The sequence below is a fragment of the Limulus polyphemus genome, unplaced genomic scaffold (assembly GCF_000517525.1).
Source record: "Limulus polyphemus unplaced genomic scaffold, Limulus_polyphemus-2.1.2 Scaffold17, whole genome shotgun sequence".
NCBI classification, from domain to species: Eukaryota; Metazoa; Arthropoda; class Merostomata; order Xiphosura; family Limulidae; genus Limulus; species Limulus polyphemus.
In genome coordinates this window covers 1108139-1128254 of record NW_013665627.1, presented here as the reverse complement: position 1 = coordinate 1128254, position 20116 = coordinate 1108139, and the positions used below count along the sequence as shown (strand labels likewise).

The window sequence follows — 20116 nt, the reverse complement described above, 5'->3', positions numbered from 1 at the left end:
GAGTAGTACGTAGTTACACTGTGACTTGTTATAACTCAGTATTGAGTAGTACGTAGTTACACTGTGACTTATTATAACTTAGTACCGAGTAGTACGTAGTTACACTGTGACTTGTTATAACTCAGTATTGAGTAGTAAGGAGCTACGCTGTGACTTATTATAACTTAGTACTGAGTAGTACGTAGTTACACTGTGATTTGTTATAACTCAGTATTGAGTAGTAAGGAGTTACGCTGTGATTTATTATAGCTTAGTACTGAATAGTACGTAGTTACATTGTGACTTATTATAACTTAGTACTGAATAGTACGTAGTTACACTGTGAATTGCTATAACTCAGTACTGAATAGTACGTAGTTACACTGTGAATTGCTACGTACTACTCAATACTGAGTTATAACAAGTCACAGTGTAACTACGTACTACTCAGTACTAAGTTATAAGTCACAGTGTAACTACTTACTATTCAGTACTGAGTTACAGTAAGTCACAGTGTAACTACGTACTACTCAGTACTGAGTTATCAATACTAAGTTATAATAAGTCACAATGTAACTACGTACTATTCAGTACTAAGCTATAATAAGTCACAGTGTAACTAATAGTACGTAGTTACATTATAACTTATTATAACTTAGTACTGAATAGTACGTAGTTACACTGTGAATTGCTATAACTCAATACTGATTTATAAGGAGTTACACTGTGACTTGCTGTAACTCAGTAGTGAGTAGTAAGGAGTTACTTTGTGATTTGTATAACTCATTACAAAGTTGTAAGGAATTACACTGTGACTTGTATAACTCATGAGTAATATATCGTTTATCTTCAGGCAAGAATATACAGGTCAAACAGTCTTCACGGTTATATGATATGTGAGCAATAGTCCAATATATGCTACAAAAAGGTATATGTGAGACATTAGTAATGAGGATATTAGTATCTGTAGTGAAACACAAAATTGGATTTCCAAAGCTATAAAGCTCCAAATTTCGTTTCTTAAAACCAAATCGGTGCCCCATGTTCAGTACTTTGAATTATCTACTAAGATGCTCGTGATTATAGGATGATTAATTTTTCTATATGGCAAGGTTTCTGCTTACTGAGAAATTAGGATGCTTATTTAATCTTCAGATCTAACCGTTTAAGCCAACCCGAGAAATACATATTTTGTTCTGAAAGCCGTTTAAAAATGTTGTAAGGCTTTTGTCCTAACACTTCTGCACTATAATATTTTCGCATTTCGTGTTCCCCGGTATTCCTCGAAAATGAATTTCTATAGTACTAAAGAAAACTTCGTTTTTGTGAAACCTCCCTAGTATCTAAAATTTGCAATGCTTTTATAACGTAGTAGCTTTCACTTCACTTTGCACAGATCTGTTAAGTTTCTTTTTTGTAATACGTAGCTAAATAATCAAAAGTATAAATATAATCCTTCAGCCTATCCCGTGGAAACAAAAATCATGAACGTAAAGCTGAAATAAAATCATAGTATTTGGACAATGACTATTTTTCCTGGCTAGAAATGTTTAGTCATTAGTTATAGACTTGTCAGATTTTATCAAATCGACATCAATCATTTCAGATTTACCATACTGCTTTACAGTATGTTTTTTTTTGTGAATTTCAGTTTTACCATACTGTTTTACATTATGTTTTCGTTGAATGTAGAAAATGTTAGTTCCCATATTGGGAAAATCCTTGGTATGACTCTTTGGTAGAAATCTGGATTCAAGAGCCGGGTATCCGAGTTCGATTTCAAGCAATACTACAAAATATTCCCCGCAATTTAAGGTGTGGATGCGTTATAGGATTGACAGTCAATTCCTCATCGTGGATGGTGGGTGGTAAGGTGCTGCTGACTGGCTGTTTGTCCTGTGGTCAATAGTTCAAGGGACGGTTGCTGATAGGCATAATAGCTTTGCCATAAATACAAATATAAAAATACACACGACGACTTGCTCTCCATTTATACTACTTGATTTAGAGCATTTCTTTTGTGAAAGAGAAAAGTTGTATAGGAGGATTTCTACCTGACACGTAACCAAAGTAAAACTACAAGCCAGGGAGAAAAGTCATCTTAGGTTCTGTAAACTGAACAGTAAATGATAAAATAACTCAGGAGTGATAATACCTAACTGATGAATCAAAGCATTCTAATTATAATAAATTTTGTTTTGTGACTTCGCATACCCATACTTAGAGCGGTATATTAAGTTTGCTATATTACTTACCAGGTTAATTTTTGGTTTTGATGTCTGTAGGTAACTTGCTTTGATCAGAAGCTAACGATAATGGAGCTCAAGAGCTGTTGTAAAAACGTGTAGGGTTAAACAGATGTTGTAAGCTGTATGTTTTATAAAACGAAATTCCATTATGTATAAATACACCTTCATAAACTTGATCTGCCACATGTAGACTTTCATCTGTGAACGCAGAGAAAGCAACCTACACCCATTTTATGTTTCACAGCTCATACATTCGCATTATATTACATAAAATACTTGTTACTAAATTCAATCTTCTCAGTGTTGCCAGGTGATTTGAAGTTAAAATGAAATGCTACGTAGATTAATCTTAGAGAACTATGCTTGTTCATTTCCGAACAGTTTCACTCACCAAAACGTAGTCCCCATTAGGCGTGAATGAAACTATATTAGGTTTCCCAACTTGAATCAGTTTTGTTATACATTTTGTTCCAAGTACAAATGAAAGCTAAGAGTAGAATCGCAACCAAACTAATGTGGTCAAATAGACAACTTTCTTAAAGACTACCTACCACTTTCTAAAAGGTTCGATGAATGCCTGAATACGCTCGTGAATGTACCTTGAAAATAATTATAACATGTGCAAGAGTATATTGCAATTTACATCGTTATTCAATAGATGTATAAGCAGCATTTTGTGACATTTTTACCTGTCTAGATGGAAAGAAGTGTTTTCATAGTTTTGAAATTTTGTATATATGCTAGAAATTGAAACATAACGAGAGAGATGATGTCACTTTGCTCCAATCTTTAATTCGAATTAACGAGTAAGTATTGATGCTGGTTCTCTACAGAAGGATAATTCAGTGTTAAAAGATTAGACTGACACGATTTTGAATATTGATATATTGGTAAAGAATTCTCATTGGATTACATACGTTGAAAACGTTTTTCTCTCTGTACTGAAGATTTCCAAAATTCCAAGCTATGTAAGTTACAGTAACTTTAACTGTTATATTATAAATTTTGCGAATTTTGTGTCTAAACGACATTTAAGAACTCTCAATCAGAGAATAGTCATATTGGATTTTGTACTGTTTTGAACAAATTATTTTAGTAACCATTCGTAAAGAAAGTCAGGTAAATTGTCATTTATATACGAAAGATTTAACGCCTTTCAGTTTTTTTTTATATTAAGTTTACTTATTTTGCTAGTACCCTTTTGTGTAATACAACAATTCACATTCAGACTGACAGTTAGTTGGCTTGGACCCATTATGCGTATGAATTGGAAAATTGATTTGGCGAATGTTTAAGATTTTCTTCATCATTTTTATATGATTATCGTTATCTGAAATCTTATTTAACCAAAACATAACTATGGAGACATATTTGGCCTGTAATATATTATTATGTATTATATTGTATACACTATTTTGAATAGTATTTATGTGTTCTAGAGGCTCACTGAGAATAGGATGTATTTGTTAAGTAGACGCGAATATCGGTTATCGTGTAGAACGTACCCATAGTATTGAGCCTACAATTGAAAATATTTTTTGTGATAAAGAAAAACAAGGATTGAAGATAAACACTTTCCACAGTAATTTCTCAATCACACCCATAAAAACATAGAAAACAAGTAAAATATCTATAAGATTCAGATGTATAGATGTGATGTAAAATGAATGTAGGGTTAATATTCATGACTGGTTGTTAGTCTCAAACATTCCTGTCCTTAGATAGTATCAAATATGTGTCGACTCATTTAATTAAATAACATGTCGTAAGATTATTATTTTGCTACGTGCAATATCTCTTAGATATGTATATTAAAACAGAATATATTAATTTTTTTTATATACAGCTAATTAAATATGTGGAGTATAAAGTAAACAACGTTATCAAATTTGAAGATACGGATTTTTCTTTCTTTTAACTGCTTTTATTTGTGGTTGTTTTTGGTGTCTCGCTAATAACTATATATATGAAATGCTGTGATATGACTTTCTTACGTATCTATAATAACTATATATGAAACGCTGTGGTATGACTTTCTTACGTATCTGTAATAACTATATATGAAACTCTGTGGTATGACTTTCTTACATATCTATAATAACTATATATGAAACGCTGTGGTATGACTTTCTTACATATCTATAATAACTATATATATATGAAACGCTGTGGTATGACTTTCTTACATATCTATACTTTATGCAAACGTTTTACAGTTGAAGCAGAATATATATAGTTATACGAATAGTTATTGTACATATGGATATAAAAAACGGTTAATGAAACTAGCTTAACACATAAGCACTTAAATTTAAATTATAACTGTCATGATGGGAGATCAAGTAATTTGTATGTTATATTGGGTATTTATTTTACTTATTGAAGTATCATCTGGTGGTATTCACCTAATTGGGTGGATACTTATCTTTCACGTTTGATTTGTCTGCACACGAGATTTCATTGCAATTTGACTATAGATGGTATACGTTAGTTAGCATCGACGAATATTTTGAGGCCGGATGACTAAATATAAAAGGCAACTGGACAAAGAACAGATTTCCATTGAATCGTTGTATTTACATGCGTGTGTGTGTTTGTTTGTATCCGTATATGCTTGTGTGTTTCTATGTGTACATAAATTTCCAGTCACGGCATTACATTGTTTGACGAATTTCTTTCTCGTATGGAACTTGTATTAAGAATACATCCTTTGTTGTTGGCATTTAATAGTTTCTTACATGTGCACCATATGAATTTACTGTGAAAATTCAGAAGCTGTCAATCATCTTAGTTTTTACTAGAGTTAGACATACAGTAAATGTTAAGAAGCCACATAAGGTTAAATTGGATAATTAATGCCGAAAAACAGAGCAATTTATGTTACAAACATTGCTTTCTTTTATTAATGTTTTTCTATCATACATAAGTATATATATATATATATAAATAATTTGTCATACTTCTAAAATAGCTCGAACAGCTACGACGTATCTGTTTTCTGTGTACAGCAAGCGAGGTACGTAAGGTAGACATTATTACAGGGTTATATTATGCTTGTCAGCGCATCTTATTGTTTACAAGCTGCTCATGTTTTAAGCCGCGGCATAGCGGCTCATTGAATAATGGCTCTGACTTTTTTTTTTTTTCAAGTACTAACTTTTAGGTCATAACTCCGACATCTCTTGACCGATTTGAGATCTAATTACAGTTTGTGGACTCAGGAGGTCAAACCCTTTCGATTGATGTATTTCACTACGCTCAAGGTCTCATAGATTAATTTACTCTAATCATACCTGAAATAATTTCAAGTTGAGGGTAGGCTGGTAGAGATCTTGATTAGTAATAAAATCGAATCGGGTATACGCGCGCCCCACGCATGGTTTGCTGGTGCACAAAAATATAGCTAATAAAAAGGAAGAAAGAAAAGGTCTCATAGGTTAATTTACTCTAATTATGCCTAAAAGAATTTCAAGTGCCGCGGCTAATGAGGATTCCCCCTTTTTTTGCACTGTCTTTATATCAGCTTTATTAAACGTACTTGGACACGTGTATCCAAGCTATAATACTATTATTGTCGGTCAAAATTCAATATATTTACTTTTTGAAATGTGATAAAACTTGTCAAAAACTAAAACTTGAAATATTCTTTTACCAGAGAGTATTCTTGACCCAATTGATACAAATTATACATTTTAAACATGCTTTATGAATATCAGTGTCTCATCTACATTAATTTTCAGGTTTTACTTTATTTAATGAAATGTATGTAATATGTAATTTGACTTATTAAAAAAATGTAAAATTCTTGTTATTTTGTATTGAATTTGCTCGTAAACTATAGTATAAAGTTTTACTTTTATCATGAAAGCAAATAAGAAAAGAAAATGATTCGCACTATTAAAAATCCTGCTTGATTTGGCTTGTAACTTATTTACCTTTTAATTGAATCTCGTCACCTATCTGAAATTTAAAGAAATGGGTTACTGAAAGCAAGAATAAAGCAACATATTTTTAGCTTTTTAGACTGTTCCTACTTCTTTTTGTTACGTATTGAGAATTTGAAATTGTGCGAAGCCGAGTTAAATAATTTAAATTTAACAATTAAATCATATTCTGGATTTAGTATCTAGAAATATGCCAAAATGTCAGTTAATTTACGCTATTTGCCAACAAGATTGATACACACCATTTTCGATTTTTACACAAATATGTTTTAATATATATATACAATAACAATTATTATGACTAGTTTTATAAATAAAAATTTCACTAACTTACAAACAATATACAAATCTTCCTTCTAGATTGGAATTCCATTGTTATCTAGAGAGGTAACTTCAAGTCGATGTAGGTACATTGCCGGGAAGCTAGCTAGCTTTGTCTCATTGGTCACCACACTGAATTGTTGGTCCGTTGAAGTAAGATAGTTTTCATAAAAAATACTAATGTCCGATGAGAATCCAGTAATATTTTCAGAAAGATACTAACGTCCACTGATGTTCGAAATTTATAACTGTTCCTGGTCATATGTCTTAATGTTTCCATTGATGAGTGTTATAAAAAGCTTTCGGAGTTTTTAGCACACTGGACGACTAATAGGCTCTCTTTTTGGAGCGTCGCGTTGACTGTTTTTACAGGCGCGGGAAAGGTGTTCTCGAAAATTCAGACAACAATACTGAGCTATATTTAACTGGATACGGAAGTGGGTATATTATCGATTCTTACGTTCACGAATATTTTAAAACCTTGGAGAATTGGCGAGAGTTTAGCAATACGCATCTGACACTGTAAGCTAGGCATATTTTTAAATACAAACTCAATCCAAACAAACGTTGACATTAAAATAAATATATAACAAATTAGTTAACGCAATATATATCTAACATTATAAGCTACTCATATTTTTAAATAGAAATTTAATCCAAACAACGTTCATATTAAAATAAATACATAACAACAAATTCGTTACATTTTCATTTATACATAAAAACGTATATACATGCAGTCTGAACCCCAGCAAAGAGGCGTGTAAGTGTACTCTTGTTTACACTTAAATATTTTGTGATTAGTGAACTTTGTTGTATCGTCGGGCGTATACTAGTGGTTAACATGCCAGGGTGCTGGAAGTCCAAGGTTTATGCTTACTGTATTTCGCTGACCTCACTTTGCACTTTCAGCTGCAGGTGATTTATAAACGTGTCATTCAATATCGCTATTCATTTAAGAGGAGAAGCGTAAGCGGCGGGTGATTCTGACTGGTTCCATCATTAAGTGCCTTTCAGGTTGATAATACCGCGAGTTGGTGATGGGTGGTGTTGACTAGCTGCCTTCCATACAGTCTATCACTTCAAAATTATAGACGACTAGCGCGGATAAGATAGCACTGGAGAAGTTTTGCGCGAAATTCAATAAAAACGTATCAAAAACAAAAACAATTTGCGGATGAAGATGTCGCCTAGAATCGTCTCGGGTTGTGGCGTCGGAGCCCATTGTTCTCTTAAACGGTTTCTTCTTCGAAATATTGTGTTTTTTAGTTTTGTATTCGGTAACAGTCTTGCTACACGAATATCCTTGCTCCGAAAGTGCTTTTACATATTTATTCAAGTGTAAGACATTGTGGCAGCACTGCAATGCAGAATGGTCGAGAGTTGGTCGTGAACTATATATATATATATACGGGTGGTTAATATTTCACCTGTAGCGTTGTGTTTCGATTCTGTGGCGACACGATACAATACATACGGCTCTAATCGCGAAAGTACGATGGTACAAAACAATAACAACTAAGATTACATGTAACATATAAAATTATTAAAGTGCCCTACCTAGACTAGCGTCGTAACTGTCACCACGTATTGCAGTAAGATAGGAGAATGTTCTCAAAGGAAAAATTAACGTGTTTCTTACATTAGGAAGAATCAGTCTTGCATGGTAATAGTATTCCAAGTACTAGGATTGAAAAACCTTGTGTTTCATGATACAACACGAAGTTCCTGTTGTAAATCGTATTTATTACGTGACGTATTTTAGGACTTACAGAAAGTTTTTTTTAACACATGAAAATAACAATAAACGAAGAAAATCGTGTCCTACAAATACGTTTTATTATTATTTTTATTTAGTTATTTTTAAGCCCTCTGCGGCTCAACGGTAAGTCTGAGGGCTCGTAATGCTAAAAATCGGGTTTCAGTACTCGAGGTGGTCACAACACAAGTATCCCATTGTTAGCCTAGTGCTCAACAACAAAGAACAAACAATATTTTAAATATGAAACAAAATATTTTAATAGGTATATGGACAATTGACATGACATATGATTTTCTCGAATTTAAATATACGGGATGAACCAGATTAATAAAGGCCAATATTAAATACTTACACAGTAGTTGAACAATGTCTAGTATGTCTTGATGCTTAAGGCGCTCGACTCGCAATCTGTGGAGCCCGGGATCGAAATCTATCGCAGAACATGCTCTCCCTTTCCGCCGCGGAGGTGATATAATATGTCGATTAATCACACTATCCGTTGGTAAATCCCCCCAGTGGCACAGCGGTATGTCTGCGGAGTTACGACGCTAGAATTCGGTTTCGATACCAGTGATGAGCAGAGCACAGATAGCCCATTGTGTAGCTTTGTGCTTAATTACAAACAAAACAAACCGTTGGTAAAAAGTAGCCCAAGAGTTGATTGTTCGTTATAGTGGCCAGCTGTCTTCCCTCTAGTCTGTCGCTTCAAAATTGTGGATCGCTCACGCAGATAGCCCTCGACTAGCTTGCGCGAAATTAAACAAACAAATTAGTAAAAACGTAAGATTGATATTTGTCTTAAATGTTAGTATGCAATGTACTTTTATACTGGCTTACTAGTATAGCATGTGAAGTTGATAAACGAAACAAGCTATGATTTTATTTTATTAACTTCATTCCTGATAATTGCTTGCCGAATGTTAGTATGATATAAATATATTGAACATTTTTTTGATGTTACAAAGAACAATTACAGAATTCATCGAGTAAGCATTGGCATTTTGTATTTCTCAAAGACAAATTATATCAATTTAAATGCATTTTGTATTATTGAATTAGGTAAACTTCGTTAACCACATATCCAGTACTTGGTTCAACTGTTAACATATCAGGTTAACCGTGCTCAACTGATTATCCTATTCATGCCACAAGTCCGCTTTAACTAGATTTAAGGACAAAATTGCGAAAGGTTCATTAAAATTTTCTTTCATAAGATGTCCCTCGGCGGCTCAGACTAAATTTGAGGGCGTAATTATAACGCTAAAATTAGGGTTTCTATCTTAGCGGGGAACATCGCAGTCAGCCCATTGTGCAGCTTTGCTCTTAAATTAAACAATCAAGCAGGGTTGGAAGATTTTCATAAAGTATTTTTAACAGATGTTCTGAAAGAGGAAACAACAAACTTTACTGAACTGTATGGAGCTTGCTTTGATGCACATGTTCAACTTGATTAAGAATAGATAGAATTATTGAAGGTAGTTGTTCACAGTTTTTGATGTTTGCATTGAGTGAATGTTCCTTTTTTAAGGTGTTTAGCATCACACCTATGAGGTCTGTTAATATGTTCACAGAGGAACTTATTGTTAAGTGTATTTATAAACGATTTCTACGTGTAAGTCTTACAAGTATTTTCGTCAGTAGGTCAAGTGATTTATTCCTAAAAGAGAGATGAGTGCTTCCTAATTACCACAGAAAAAATGTAGTTGCGATCTCTCCTCTGATCATTCCAACAAAGAAAGCCTTTATAAAATACTCTACGCATTCACAGGTTATGGATTTTGTCTGCATTCTTGTGAAAGGACAAGATTTGATGAACATTATTGCAAAACCATTCGAAATTCTTATATGCTTTTCTTGAACTTGGGTTTCATTGGCAAGTGGATGATAGTGTAGTAGCTCTGTTGGAGGAGAATGTCTGAAAACAGAAGATCATAAGGGAGAATATATCAAAGACAACGGGATAACTAATCTCTTTTTGCTACTACCCAACAAGAAAAGCCTGATCCCTCACATTAAGCGAGTAAACTACGTGTGTCGATTTTGGAATATAATTTCAGTTGCAGTTATCAATACCACAGCCCAGCTTCCCATGTGGGAATTATTATTCTAATGTCCACTGAATGGACACGCTGTTCCAAGATGATGACATTTTGCTGCTATGTGGTGAGAATGATGATCATGATGATACAAATGAGGATAAAGATGCATGCAATTATTTGGATGGATATATTTGAGGCGAAGAGTTTTCTAAATGGATACAACTCCAGTACTTACTTTACCTTCAAAACGTCTGTTTTGTGATAATTGTAATATTACTTTACTTACATTTTATATGTGAAATATAATATTAACTTGGTAAATTACAACATTTTCTGCAAGATAAAACATAAAGGAATTATTTAGAATTGCTTTATATAATATAGAATGACCAGATACAGCATCGTTAGGAAGTGGTAATTTTGGGGAGCTTTTTAATTAATAATACATATTACAGTTAAATGTCTAGTATTAAGCCATTACTGTATAACATTATATTACCCAGTTTGCTAAAACTTTAGTTAAGAGTAAAAGCTCAAGGGAATGCAGTTTCATTCGTACCAAACTCGTACTAATTAAGCAACTACAGAACTTTAAGTATTGTTTTACAATTATCATGGTTTATATAACTTTCCACATTGTGTCCCAATCTTCTATATTTAGATCTAAGTGCTTTTTTCAATTTTCGGAACTTGTTTAGCCCCTTCGCCAAAGTTGCTTAAGTCGGACCTTACGAAAAATATCAACAATCAGTGTGTATCACATCCTCACCAAAATAAACACAATACACGACGAAAAAGGATGGGCATGAGGAGCAATTGAAGGTTCGATATATTACACAATTGTATTGAAGCCTACATATGCGCTTATCAAAAGTCGATGTCTAAGCTACCTGAGCAGGCCTCTTATACAAAACTGACAAAACCTTTCCTCAGCGCTAGTGCAATCATAAAAAAAACACGATTTTGTGGCATGGATGTTGCATAAATTTAACACATCCATCAATTTAGCTTTCAGGTGACACCTCGCCTCATTTCCCGTCAGATCTACGTACTTTCCACTATGTGTACTTTCTCTTTTTTTTTCGTTGCTTTACTACTACTTTAATATTTTATGCACACAGACCATACCAGCTTTAAGTGGTCTCTTTTCAAACACATTATGGTACATGTTAATTGTCAGTATTCCTGAACTATACCATAAGAAGGATTTAATGTTTCTACTTTTTTTTATCTTCACAGCTATGAATTTATTTCGAATGCTACACTCGTATATAGGCCTAACAAGTCGTATAAGGTATGACTATTTTATCAGTTATAATCCGATCTTCACGGTGCTGTTAGAAATTTGTGTTTTTAGCATGTGATCTTGGGATATAACAAAGCTTGCATAAAATTTGTATATTGTTATTCGTATTGTATTTGTATTTTTCACTTCATTGGGCCCGGCATGGCCAGGTGGTTAGGGCACTCGACTTGCAATCTGACGGTCGCGGGTTTGAATCACAGTCCCACCAAACATGCTCGCCCTTTCAGCCGTGGGGGCGTTATAATGTGACGGTCAATCCCATTATTCGTTGGTAAAATAGTACCCCAAGAGTTGGCGGTGGGTGGTGATGACTAGCTGCCTTCCCTCTGGTCTTACACTGCTAACTTAGGGACGGCTAGCGCAGATAGCCCTCGTGTAGCTTTGCGCGAAATTCAAAAACAAACAAACAATCCACTTCATTGTTTCTTTAAATGCATATGAAAAATAATAAACTTTTATAGTTTTCTATCTCACCCTTTACACGAGTTTATTAAATACCATTTTTTGTATTTAATATTTGAAATAATTGTTAAGAATGGTATTTTAATAAATCATTCCCATTTTTTGTGTGGGTGAAAAGTCAGGGTTATTATTCATTTTGCATAATTAATAAAACTATGTATGAAGTATTTCAGAACACACATACAATCTTAAATGTTTGTGTTCTAGTCTGAAAACTTAAGTAGCTGCAATTAAGATCATGATTTTTTGTTATCATTCAACATTTCTTTCTCGTTGTAAGGTGACGGGCAATCACATATTCGTTCTTAAAAGGGTAGCCCAAAAGTTGGCAATGGGTGGTAATGACTAGTCGCCTTCCATCTAGTCTTTCATTGCTAAATTAGGGACGGCTAGCGCAGATAGCCCTCGTGTAGCTTTGCGCGAACTTCCAAACAAACGAAATGGGCCTTTCTTTTCAGATGTTTGAAGTATTTTAGTGTTCTATGTTATCTTGTGGACAAACAAATATTGCACTCATCTTGTAGACAAAAATACGTTTGGAAAACACTGAGAAAATAATATCTAACCAAAGAAAGCTAGAAGATAGGGTTCACGAGGAGAACTGATATTAATTAAAGCTAGTTTTTCCTTGCAATAAATACACTATTTTTTATAATAGGCGTATACGTAATTGCGAATATGATTTCTTGCAGAGAATGTGCATGCTCTTTTGCATTTAAAATAGACGAGTGTATAGAATAAATATCTAAGTGTTTTTAATTGATAAATTGTCTTCAAAAACAGTTTTTAGTTTGAATTCAGCCATTTGATGTAACCTTATTTCGTTTGCTGATAGCACAACTGGATACGAATTTACTTCTACTTGTATAACGTTAACACAGTTTATTACGGATCACTATCTTATATTTCATAATACGTGTACGTAACTCAACTTTTGTAATTTACCGTCACCGTAGAAGATAGTGTTTGTTACACATCATTCTCAGGAAACACATTAAGTTGTTAGTGGTTTAAAGGGCCTTTGGCCCCTTACTTAATCCGCCATTTCTTTCTTAAACGTGTAAAAAGTAAAGTCGTCTAAATCCTAGGATACCAGCTACTCTTGATTAAAGCCGCTTCAGTTGTTTGTTTACTGATTGTCAGTTCTGTATCGTAATCTCATATTTTGAGTTCGAAATTTTTTACGCTAGTTAGTACACCATAAAGTTGCGAAAAGAAGTAACTGATGAAGTGATGGCACATACTTTCAAATAAATATTAATCTTAATACTAGTAGAAACCTAAGTGAAAATTATGATACGACAGAATCGTCGAATTTTAAGTTTAATTATGAGGCAGATATACCACAACATCATACATTGGTTAAAATGTCGAAGCAATTTATTGGATAAGGAATCTATATAATTAAAAATTAAAGTGTGGGGGAAGCTTTTTAAACTTCTTGAAACTATGCAAAAATGAAACTAGGAGTAGGGAAGTACGGACAAAGTCACCATATGCGTAAGGGAGGGATGGGTGTAGATAGTACTATTATAAACTGCAAAAGGAAATGTATTTGAGGAAGAGATCTGTCATCCCTCATAGCCACATATCAGACAGCAATATTTACGTGTTAAGGTTTTGTGTATGTGTTTCTTCATTTGTTTTCTTGACACTTAGACCTGTTGAGTTTTAATACTTGCCTCCGATACCCAGGTTTTGAAAACGTCGTTAGATCTGGTGTTGCTTACTAGATATTTCGATCGGTTTGCCACTTTTGATCAGACCTTTTGGAGCAGAATGCCTTTCGTGTTAGATGTGTTTGGTGGGTATTACGTGTTGAGGAACAGGTTTAACCAACTTAGGTTTAATCTCGCAGTCATTGAGACGCCCCGCACGGCCATCAGATTTGTTTAGAATTCTATGTACCCAACTTCGTACGTGAGTATTCGAGGCAGATTACTTAACTGTTTTAATTACTTTAAATATACAGCAATGCCTTTACATTTTATAAACTTTGTGCATTCAAGTACAAAATACCATAACCAAAAAATATTTCTTACGCGAAGCACGATTTTTTATCCGAATGAATGATTAAAAACAGCGCTGTTTCTGCTTCCGTTTGTTCACAAAAGTTTATAGAAGCACTTTTGATGTGGATCGTCATGTAAACAATCAGAGAATTATCAAAATAAACTCGTTATTTTTCCATTATGCCCCCCCCCCCTAACAACTTAGTGGTACGTCTCAGCGCTTATGATATGATGTTAAAAACCTGGTTTCGATACCCATGGCGAGCACACCACAATTACCCCACGCACAGCTTTGTGCTTTACAACAAACAACAACATTAGGGTATATGTACAAGTTAATTGCTTTATTTACGTTTAAAAATCTACAAGTTATAAAATATACATGTTTTTAGGTGATTTTTGATAGTGGTATCTTGTTAGAAACAAAATGAAAATCTTACAAATGCTATGATCACAGCCAATAGGTGTAGAAAGCTATTGGCTTAGTCGTGAAGTGTGAATTTTGGGTTTATTTTAAGTAAAATACACACCACTACCACCACGCACTCATTTGTGATTTGTAGTTCGATTAATATGATATTGCTCTCTACTCCTATGATTACATCTTCTAATTAATGTAATTAGTAATATAAAAGTAATTACAAGCTAAGAACTGTAGTTTCACTTATGGTAGTTGACAATGAATGTTTTCCATAAAACTAAGCTGATCTTCGCAGTACTTTAAGACTATGTTTAACTTAATGAATACTGTAATCTGTCTTTTATCACATAGTTTTCTTTACATTATTCCACGTGTCTATGAATTTTTGAAACTAGTAGGCCCAGTCCATTTTGAGGAAATCTTTTAGCAATCGTTCGTTTGTGCTACTTTTTCTGTATCAGAATGATTTTTACCATGACCAACTTTTCCCATTGTTATGCTTGTACTCCAGATCTTGTTTGTGTATGCAAGCCAAGCTATTTATGATAATTATCTAGGTTGTATTTAAAGTTTAGGTGGGTATTGTGTACAATGCGTAAATAGGACAAACTAACCTTAACTTTGAGGAGGACAGAGCTAAGTTTTAGATTGATGTTAACGTTCTTTATGTAACAATACGACTTAAGTATCAATAATACAACGCTATTTTAATTAAGGTATTTAGTTTTCATGGACGAATAAATAATACATTGATTTTCTGTATTGTGGCCTCTAGTGCCATGATTCACAAACTGGCATATCATAAGAGATAAAACCTTAGTGTTAAGAAAAGAAAAATATATGTCTTAGTACTCCCTGACGCTCCAATCGCTCGCCAAATCGTATGTTTAATACGAATACAATTAACTACAAGGTAGTATCATTTAACGACCTGCCTAGGTGATTGAGTTAGAAGATATTTTTTCTGTTGAAAATAAATTTGTTCTGCTTTCGTACCTGATTATTTCACATTTATAGTTTGTTTACAGATATTTTAAATAAATTGTTCGTTGTGGTTACTGCAGATGTAGAATACACTCAAGCATACCTGCAGAAAAATTCCGAATTCAAACAAGACCACTGGATGAAGTTACACTTCATCCTACTACTGAAAGAAGGCATTCTATCATAACTACGGTAGTATGTATAGTAGGAATGAGCCAGGTGTGCAATACAAATTATAATCTCAAACACACTGCAAACAGCATGTAAACAAAACTTTATAAGCACTTTACACACGCTGTTGAGTAATAAACAAACCAACTGCAGAGTATCAAGCCACTAAAGCACTAAAGTTGGTAAAAACGAATATTTCACAAAACCACAAATTTGTCAATCTGACAACGTTGTTGGAAAGGCATATTCTCTCCTGCCTTCACCTTATTGTCCCAGCGAAGATAGCAATTTTGCAAAAATAGAGATAAGGTTAGAAACAGTAATCCTGAATATGCGAAACAAGTTTTAGCCATTAATCCAGCCAAAGAAAAGGCTGCCACCTTAGCTAGATGGAAGAAAAACTATAGTAAAGATATCAACAAAAGCCAGGAAATGTGAGAGGTAGCTCTAAGAAAAGCTACAAGAAGGATAGGCCTAGAGCCAAGTCACTCTGGAGAATTAGTACCAAAAAAAAAAGTTATGAAACAAGTGTAAAAATATAAATAAATATAAAATTAGGAAGTAGGAATGGCAGTACCCAAAAAAGCAAAGAAACAAAGTAGGAGCGGGTAGGATAACATTATAATACTTGGTGGTTTTTGACATGGTGCAACCGCAAAGTGGGTGTGGCCATTGTTCCACCCATTCTTATTTTGTGTTTTACGTTGAACTATGATCCATTTATAGACTTAATTTGAGTTGTATCAGTAGCTAACCCTTTCTAAATACTCAAAAAATTTGAAACTTTCAAAAATCAGAGGTTTTGATACTATTTTGTTGGCCAATCCATTACAAGTCAGATAGCTATAATGTCACCGATAAGCAAAGTATTATTGGAGCTTCCTGTCTGACTTCCCTTATGATGTCATACATTTCATTAAGGTCATGTAATTTAATTTCATATATGTATGTCTACTTGATTGCTGAAACAAAGTTTACAACAGAGAAATTTAGCTTTACACACCTTTTATTTAGTTTAATCAATTACCAAGTTACAAAAATTACATGAAGTAGGAATGGGAGGAACGATGGTCATACCTATTTTGAGGTTGTGCCTTGTCAAAAACCACCAAGTGTTGTAATGTTGACCCGCTCATTCCTACCTCGTTTCCTTACTTTTGGTGCTCCCATTCCTATTTTTTAATTTTTATTTAAAGATTTTTTACACTTGTACTGTGACGCAGTTCTATTCTAAACCATGTTTATTTACTTAATTAAATAAATATCCGTTGGGCTAAGCCTTTCTTGTAGTATTAATTGTTGACAATAACCAGTAAATATTTTAACTTTTCAAAAATAACTAAACTCTTCATAGTTTTATCTTGCATCACCGCTTTATATAAGCTCGGTTAACGGACTATAAACACATTGAGTACCTTATATCAGAGAACGTTCTTTAGTAGAGAATTACTTTAAAACACCTCTTATAAACCGACAACTAATTAAAAACTATATCTGAAAAGTATATATATTGGGTAATTTATAATTACATGGTAGCAAACATAGTTAACAGATATTTATGCCACAAAAACGGCAATGTCGTTTAATACTGTAGGAAAGAAATCATGCACGTAAATACAGTTGGCTTTGCCATTGCATGACGTTGCTTCTTTGTTAAATCATTGGACATTTTAATTAAATATTACATATTTTAACAGCGATTTTCTTCTATTATCTTTGAAGACAGGATGGTGCAGACAACTGTGGTAGGTTGAGAGACTGTTGCTACATTTGGGTACCTTTTCCTTAAATTATCTGATAGCTGAAAATATGTAATATGAGGTCTGCTCAGCCCGACAAGAGCTTATTGCTTAGTATGTCCGGGTTGTGACTCCGATAGTTTGTGGTTTGCGCCCGTTACTGCAAAATCGCGCTCTGCACCTTTGGGCCGGGGGTGCACAATAAGAATAACGGTCAAACCCTATTATTCGGTTAGAGAAGTGTTAGATAAGAGTTAGAGGCGGATGCTGTTGACTAACTGCCCTCTCTCTAGTCTGCCATATCAAGGTTAGAGATGACTATATACATATAAGTCCTTTTGTATCTTTGCACAAAAGTTTTAATCAAACAAATTTCTCAACTCGGTATCAAAGAACAAATTGAAGTGCAATTATCTCTTCTTTTTTTTCAGATTTGTTTAGGGTGATCTTCATGGAGTTTAACGGTTAACCAATAGTTTGTTTATCACCATTAGATTACGATGAACAATTTTTGACTTTGCGTATTTGCTGTCTTTAATGTTTATGATATTCTACACTGTTAATCCTTTTGATCAGTCCCCACTGGCTCAGCAATAAGTCTGAGGGCTAATAATGCTACAAATCGTGTTTTGATACCCGCGGTGGGTAGAGCACTGATAGCTCATTGTATAGCTTTGCGCTTAACAACAAACAAACAAACTTTTCGTTCGATACATGTGGGTCTTCCCACCAACACCCAACGTTGGAGAAATACCTTAATTTTGTAGTAGTGTTAAATAAGCACACAACATCATCTTAGACAACAAATCTAGAGAAAGGCTTACATTGTACTTAGAAGGGGTTTTGAAAACCTGTATGTTTATATATGCATTTGGAACTTGAAATCTTTCTCAAGGAGGAACCATATAAAAGGGTTCTTAAAAAGACAAAGCTATCACATTAAACACCAACGCAAAATAGATTCAAAAACGCGCAAAAAATGAACAAAATGCTTTAGTAATTTTTTGTACTCTTGACTTCAAAGTTTGTACTTTGTTGGAGAATTGAAGAAAAGAATTGTGTTCGAATCTAATATTTGTTCACGGAACACATAAGCATATAAGCATTGAAAAAATATGCATTTAACAAACATGTATTTCTTTTCAATAATATTGATTTTCGTCGTTATGTCATTGGAAAATATAGTCAAAAAGTATTTACATTACGTCACGTCTTAATTTCTGATGCATTATTGATACGACTTGCTGAAAAACAAGTACATTTTGTTGCGCTTTAACAAGATCTACAAGTATTAGGTTTAAGATCATGACTTTTTATTTAGTGACCAAAATGTGATAGTAACAGTCAGGATATAAAGTGATATTTAAAAAAAAAGAAGTTTGAGTAAGTGTGAATGGTACCACGAACTTATAATGATCGTTTAACCAAACTTTTAATAAAGTTTATCACGAACACACGCTTGTAATTTATTTTCAGGTTTTGACTACGTAAAAAAAATGCATTAGTTGTACTTTAAGCCATATTGAACTCGATACAGGGGCATCATTTTCTCTCTTAATTTCACATTTGGAGGAAACTAATATACTGAAATCGCTTTTACGCAATTAGCAAAGTGACAGTTTTGAGTGGTTAAGATTTACGATCCCGCATGCACAAAGAGAGGTTACGCTCACTGTACTTTTTCGAGAGCGGATAATATGATTAAGATAATAAAGACATAAACATTATAGTATATCATCTGTTTTCGTAAGCACCTTGTATATTAAAACAACCAGTTTTGTATATTTAATAATGATCCTCCAAATACTACACGAAGAACATTAGTGTTTATTAGATTTTTAGGCATCGAAAATTTTTGGTTCAGGAGGCATTCATCGAAGTCGTTATAACGGCTTCATTGTCATTAAACTATCTGTAATATTAATTTAATACTTTTATTTTTCTCATTAACTTTTTTCATAGACTTGTAATTTTTTCAGTAGTGGTGGAAATGCGTAACAAAGATATAAAAGCAACGCACGCACACAGAGAGTACTGTTTAGACAGTAAGGCCAAGTGCAAAAAATGTCGCACGTACAAAAGAAACAAAGAAAACTAGGATAAAATATATATTATGGGAAGGATAAAATCTAAACCAGTAAATTAAGTGTCTACTGAAGTAGCATTTATACACAAGTAGAGACTGGTTCTAAGTTAAAGTGCAGGTAGCCATTGTGTAGCTTTGCGCAAAATTTCGTAATAAAACAGTCACAGTTAGTTGCCTTATAATGCTTCTACTTAAAGTACATGTTTTCTGTCTGCTTCTTCGTGTGTGCTGTACTTTTTTTATTCCTAACATTTTTAATAACAATTAACCTCTCGGTATATCTTCCATACTTATCTGTTGTGTATATACACTGACTCCATTTGGCATAATTTATTTAGATACTTCATAAATACTGAAGGGTGCTGTAAAAGGTTTGCCGTGCTACTGTTATTTATCAACACCTGCTGTAGGTCATAAATATCGTGTGTTTTAAGTATTCGCAAAATTGTTGCAGCCTATCCGATATTTTTTCAAGCTGACGTAAAAAATATTGAATTAGGCTTAATTATCACTACTGCTTCTACTATTGTTATGTCTTGTGTAACAACACTACTGCTTGGATTGATATTCAAGAATATTGTAAAAGTTATATTAGAAGGAATGTATATATATATATATATATATATATATGTGTGTGTGTT

The 20116-nt window shown here is 33.5% G+C and overlaps 1 protein-coding gene across 2 annotated transcripts in view; it reads left to right on the top strand.

Annotated features, from left to right (window-relative positions):
- The window catches only part of LOC106457585 (putative polypeptide N-acetylgalactosaminyltransferase 10), a 165866-nt gene that overhangs the window by 53266 nt on the left and 92484 nt on the right, over window positions 1-20116 (top strand). The window lies entirely within an intron of this gene.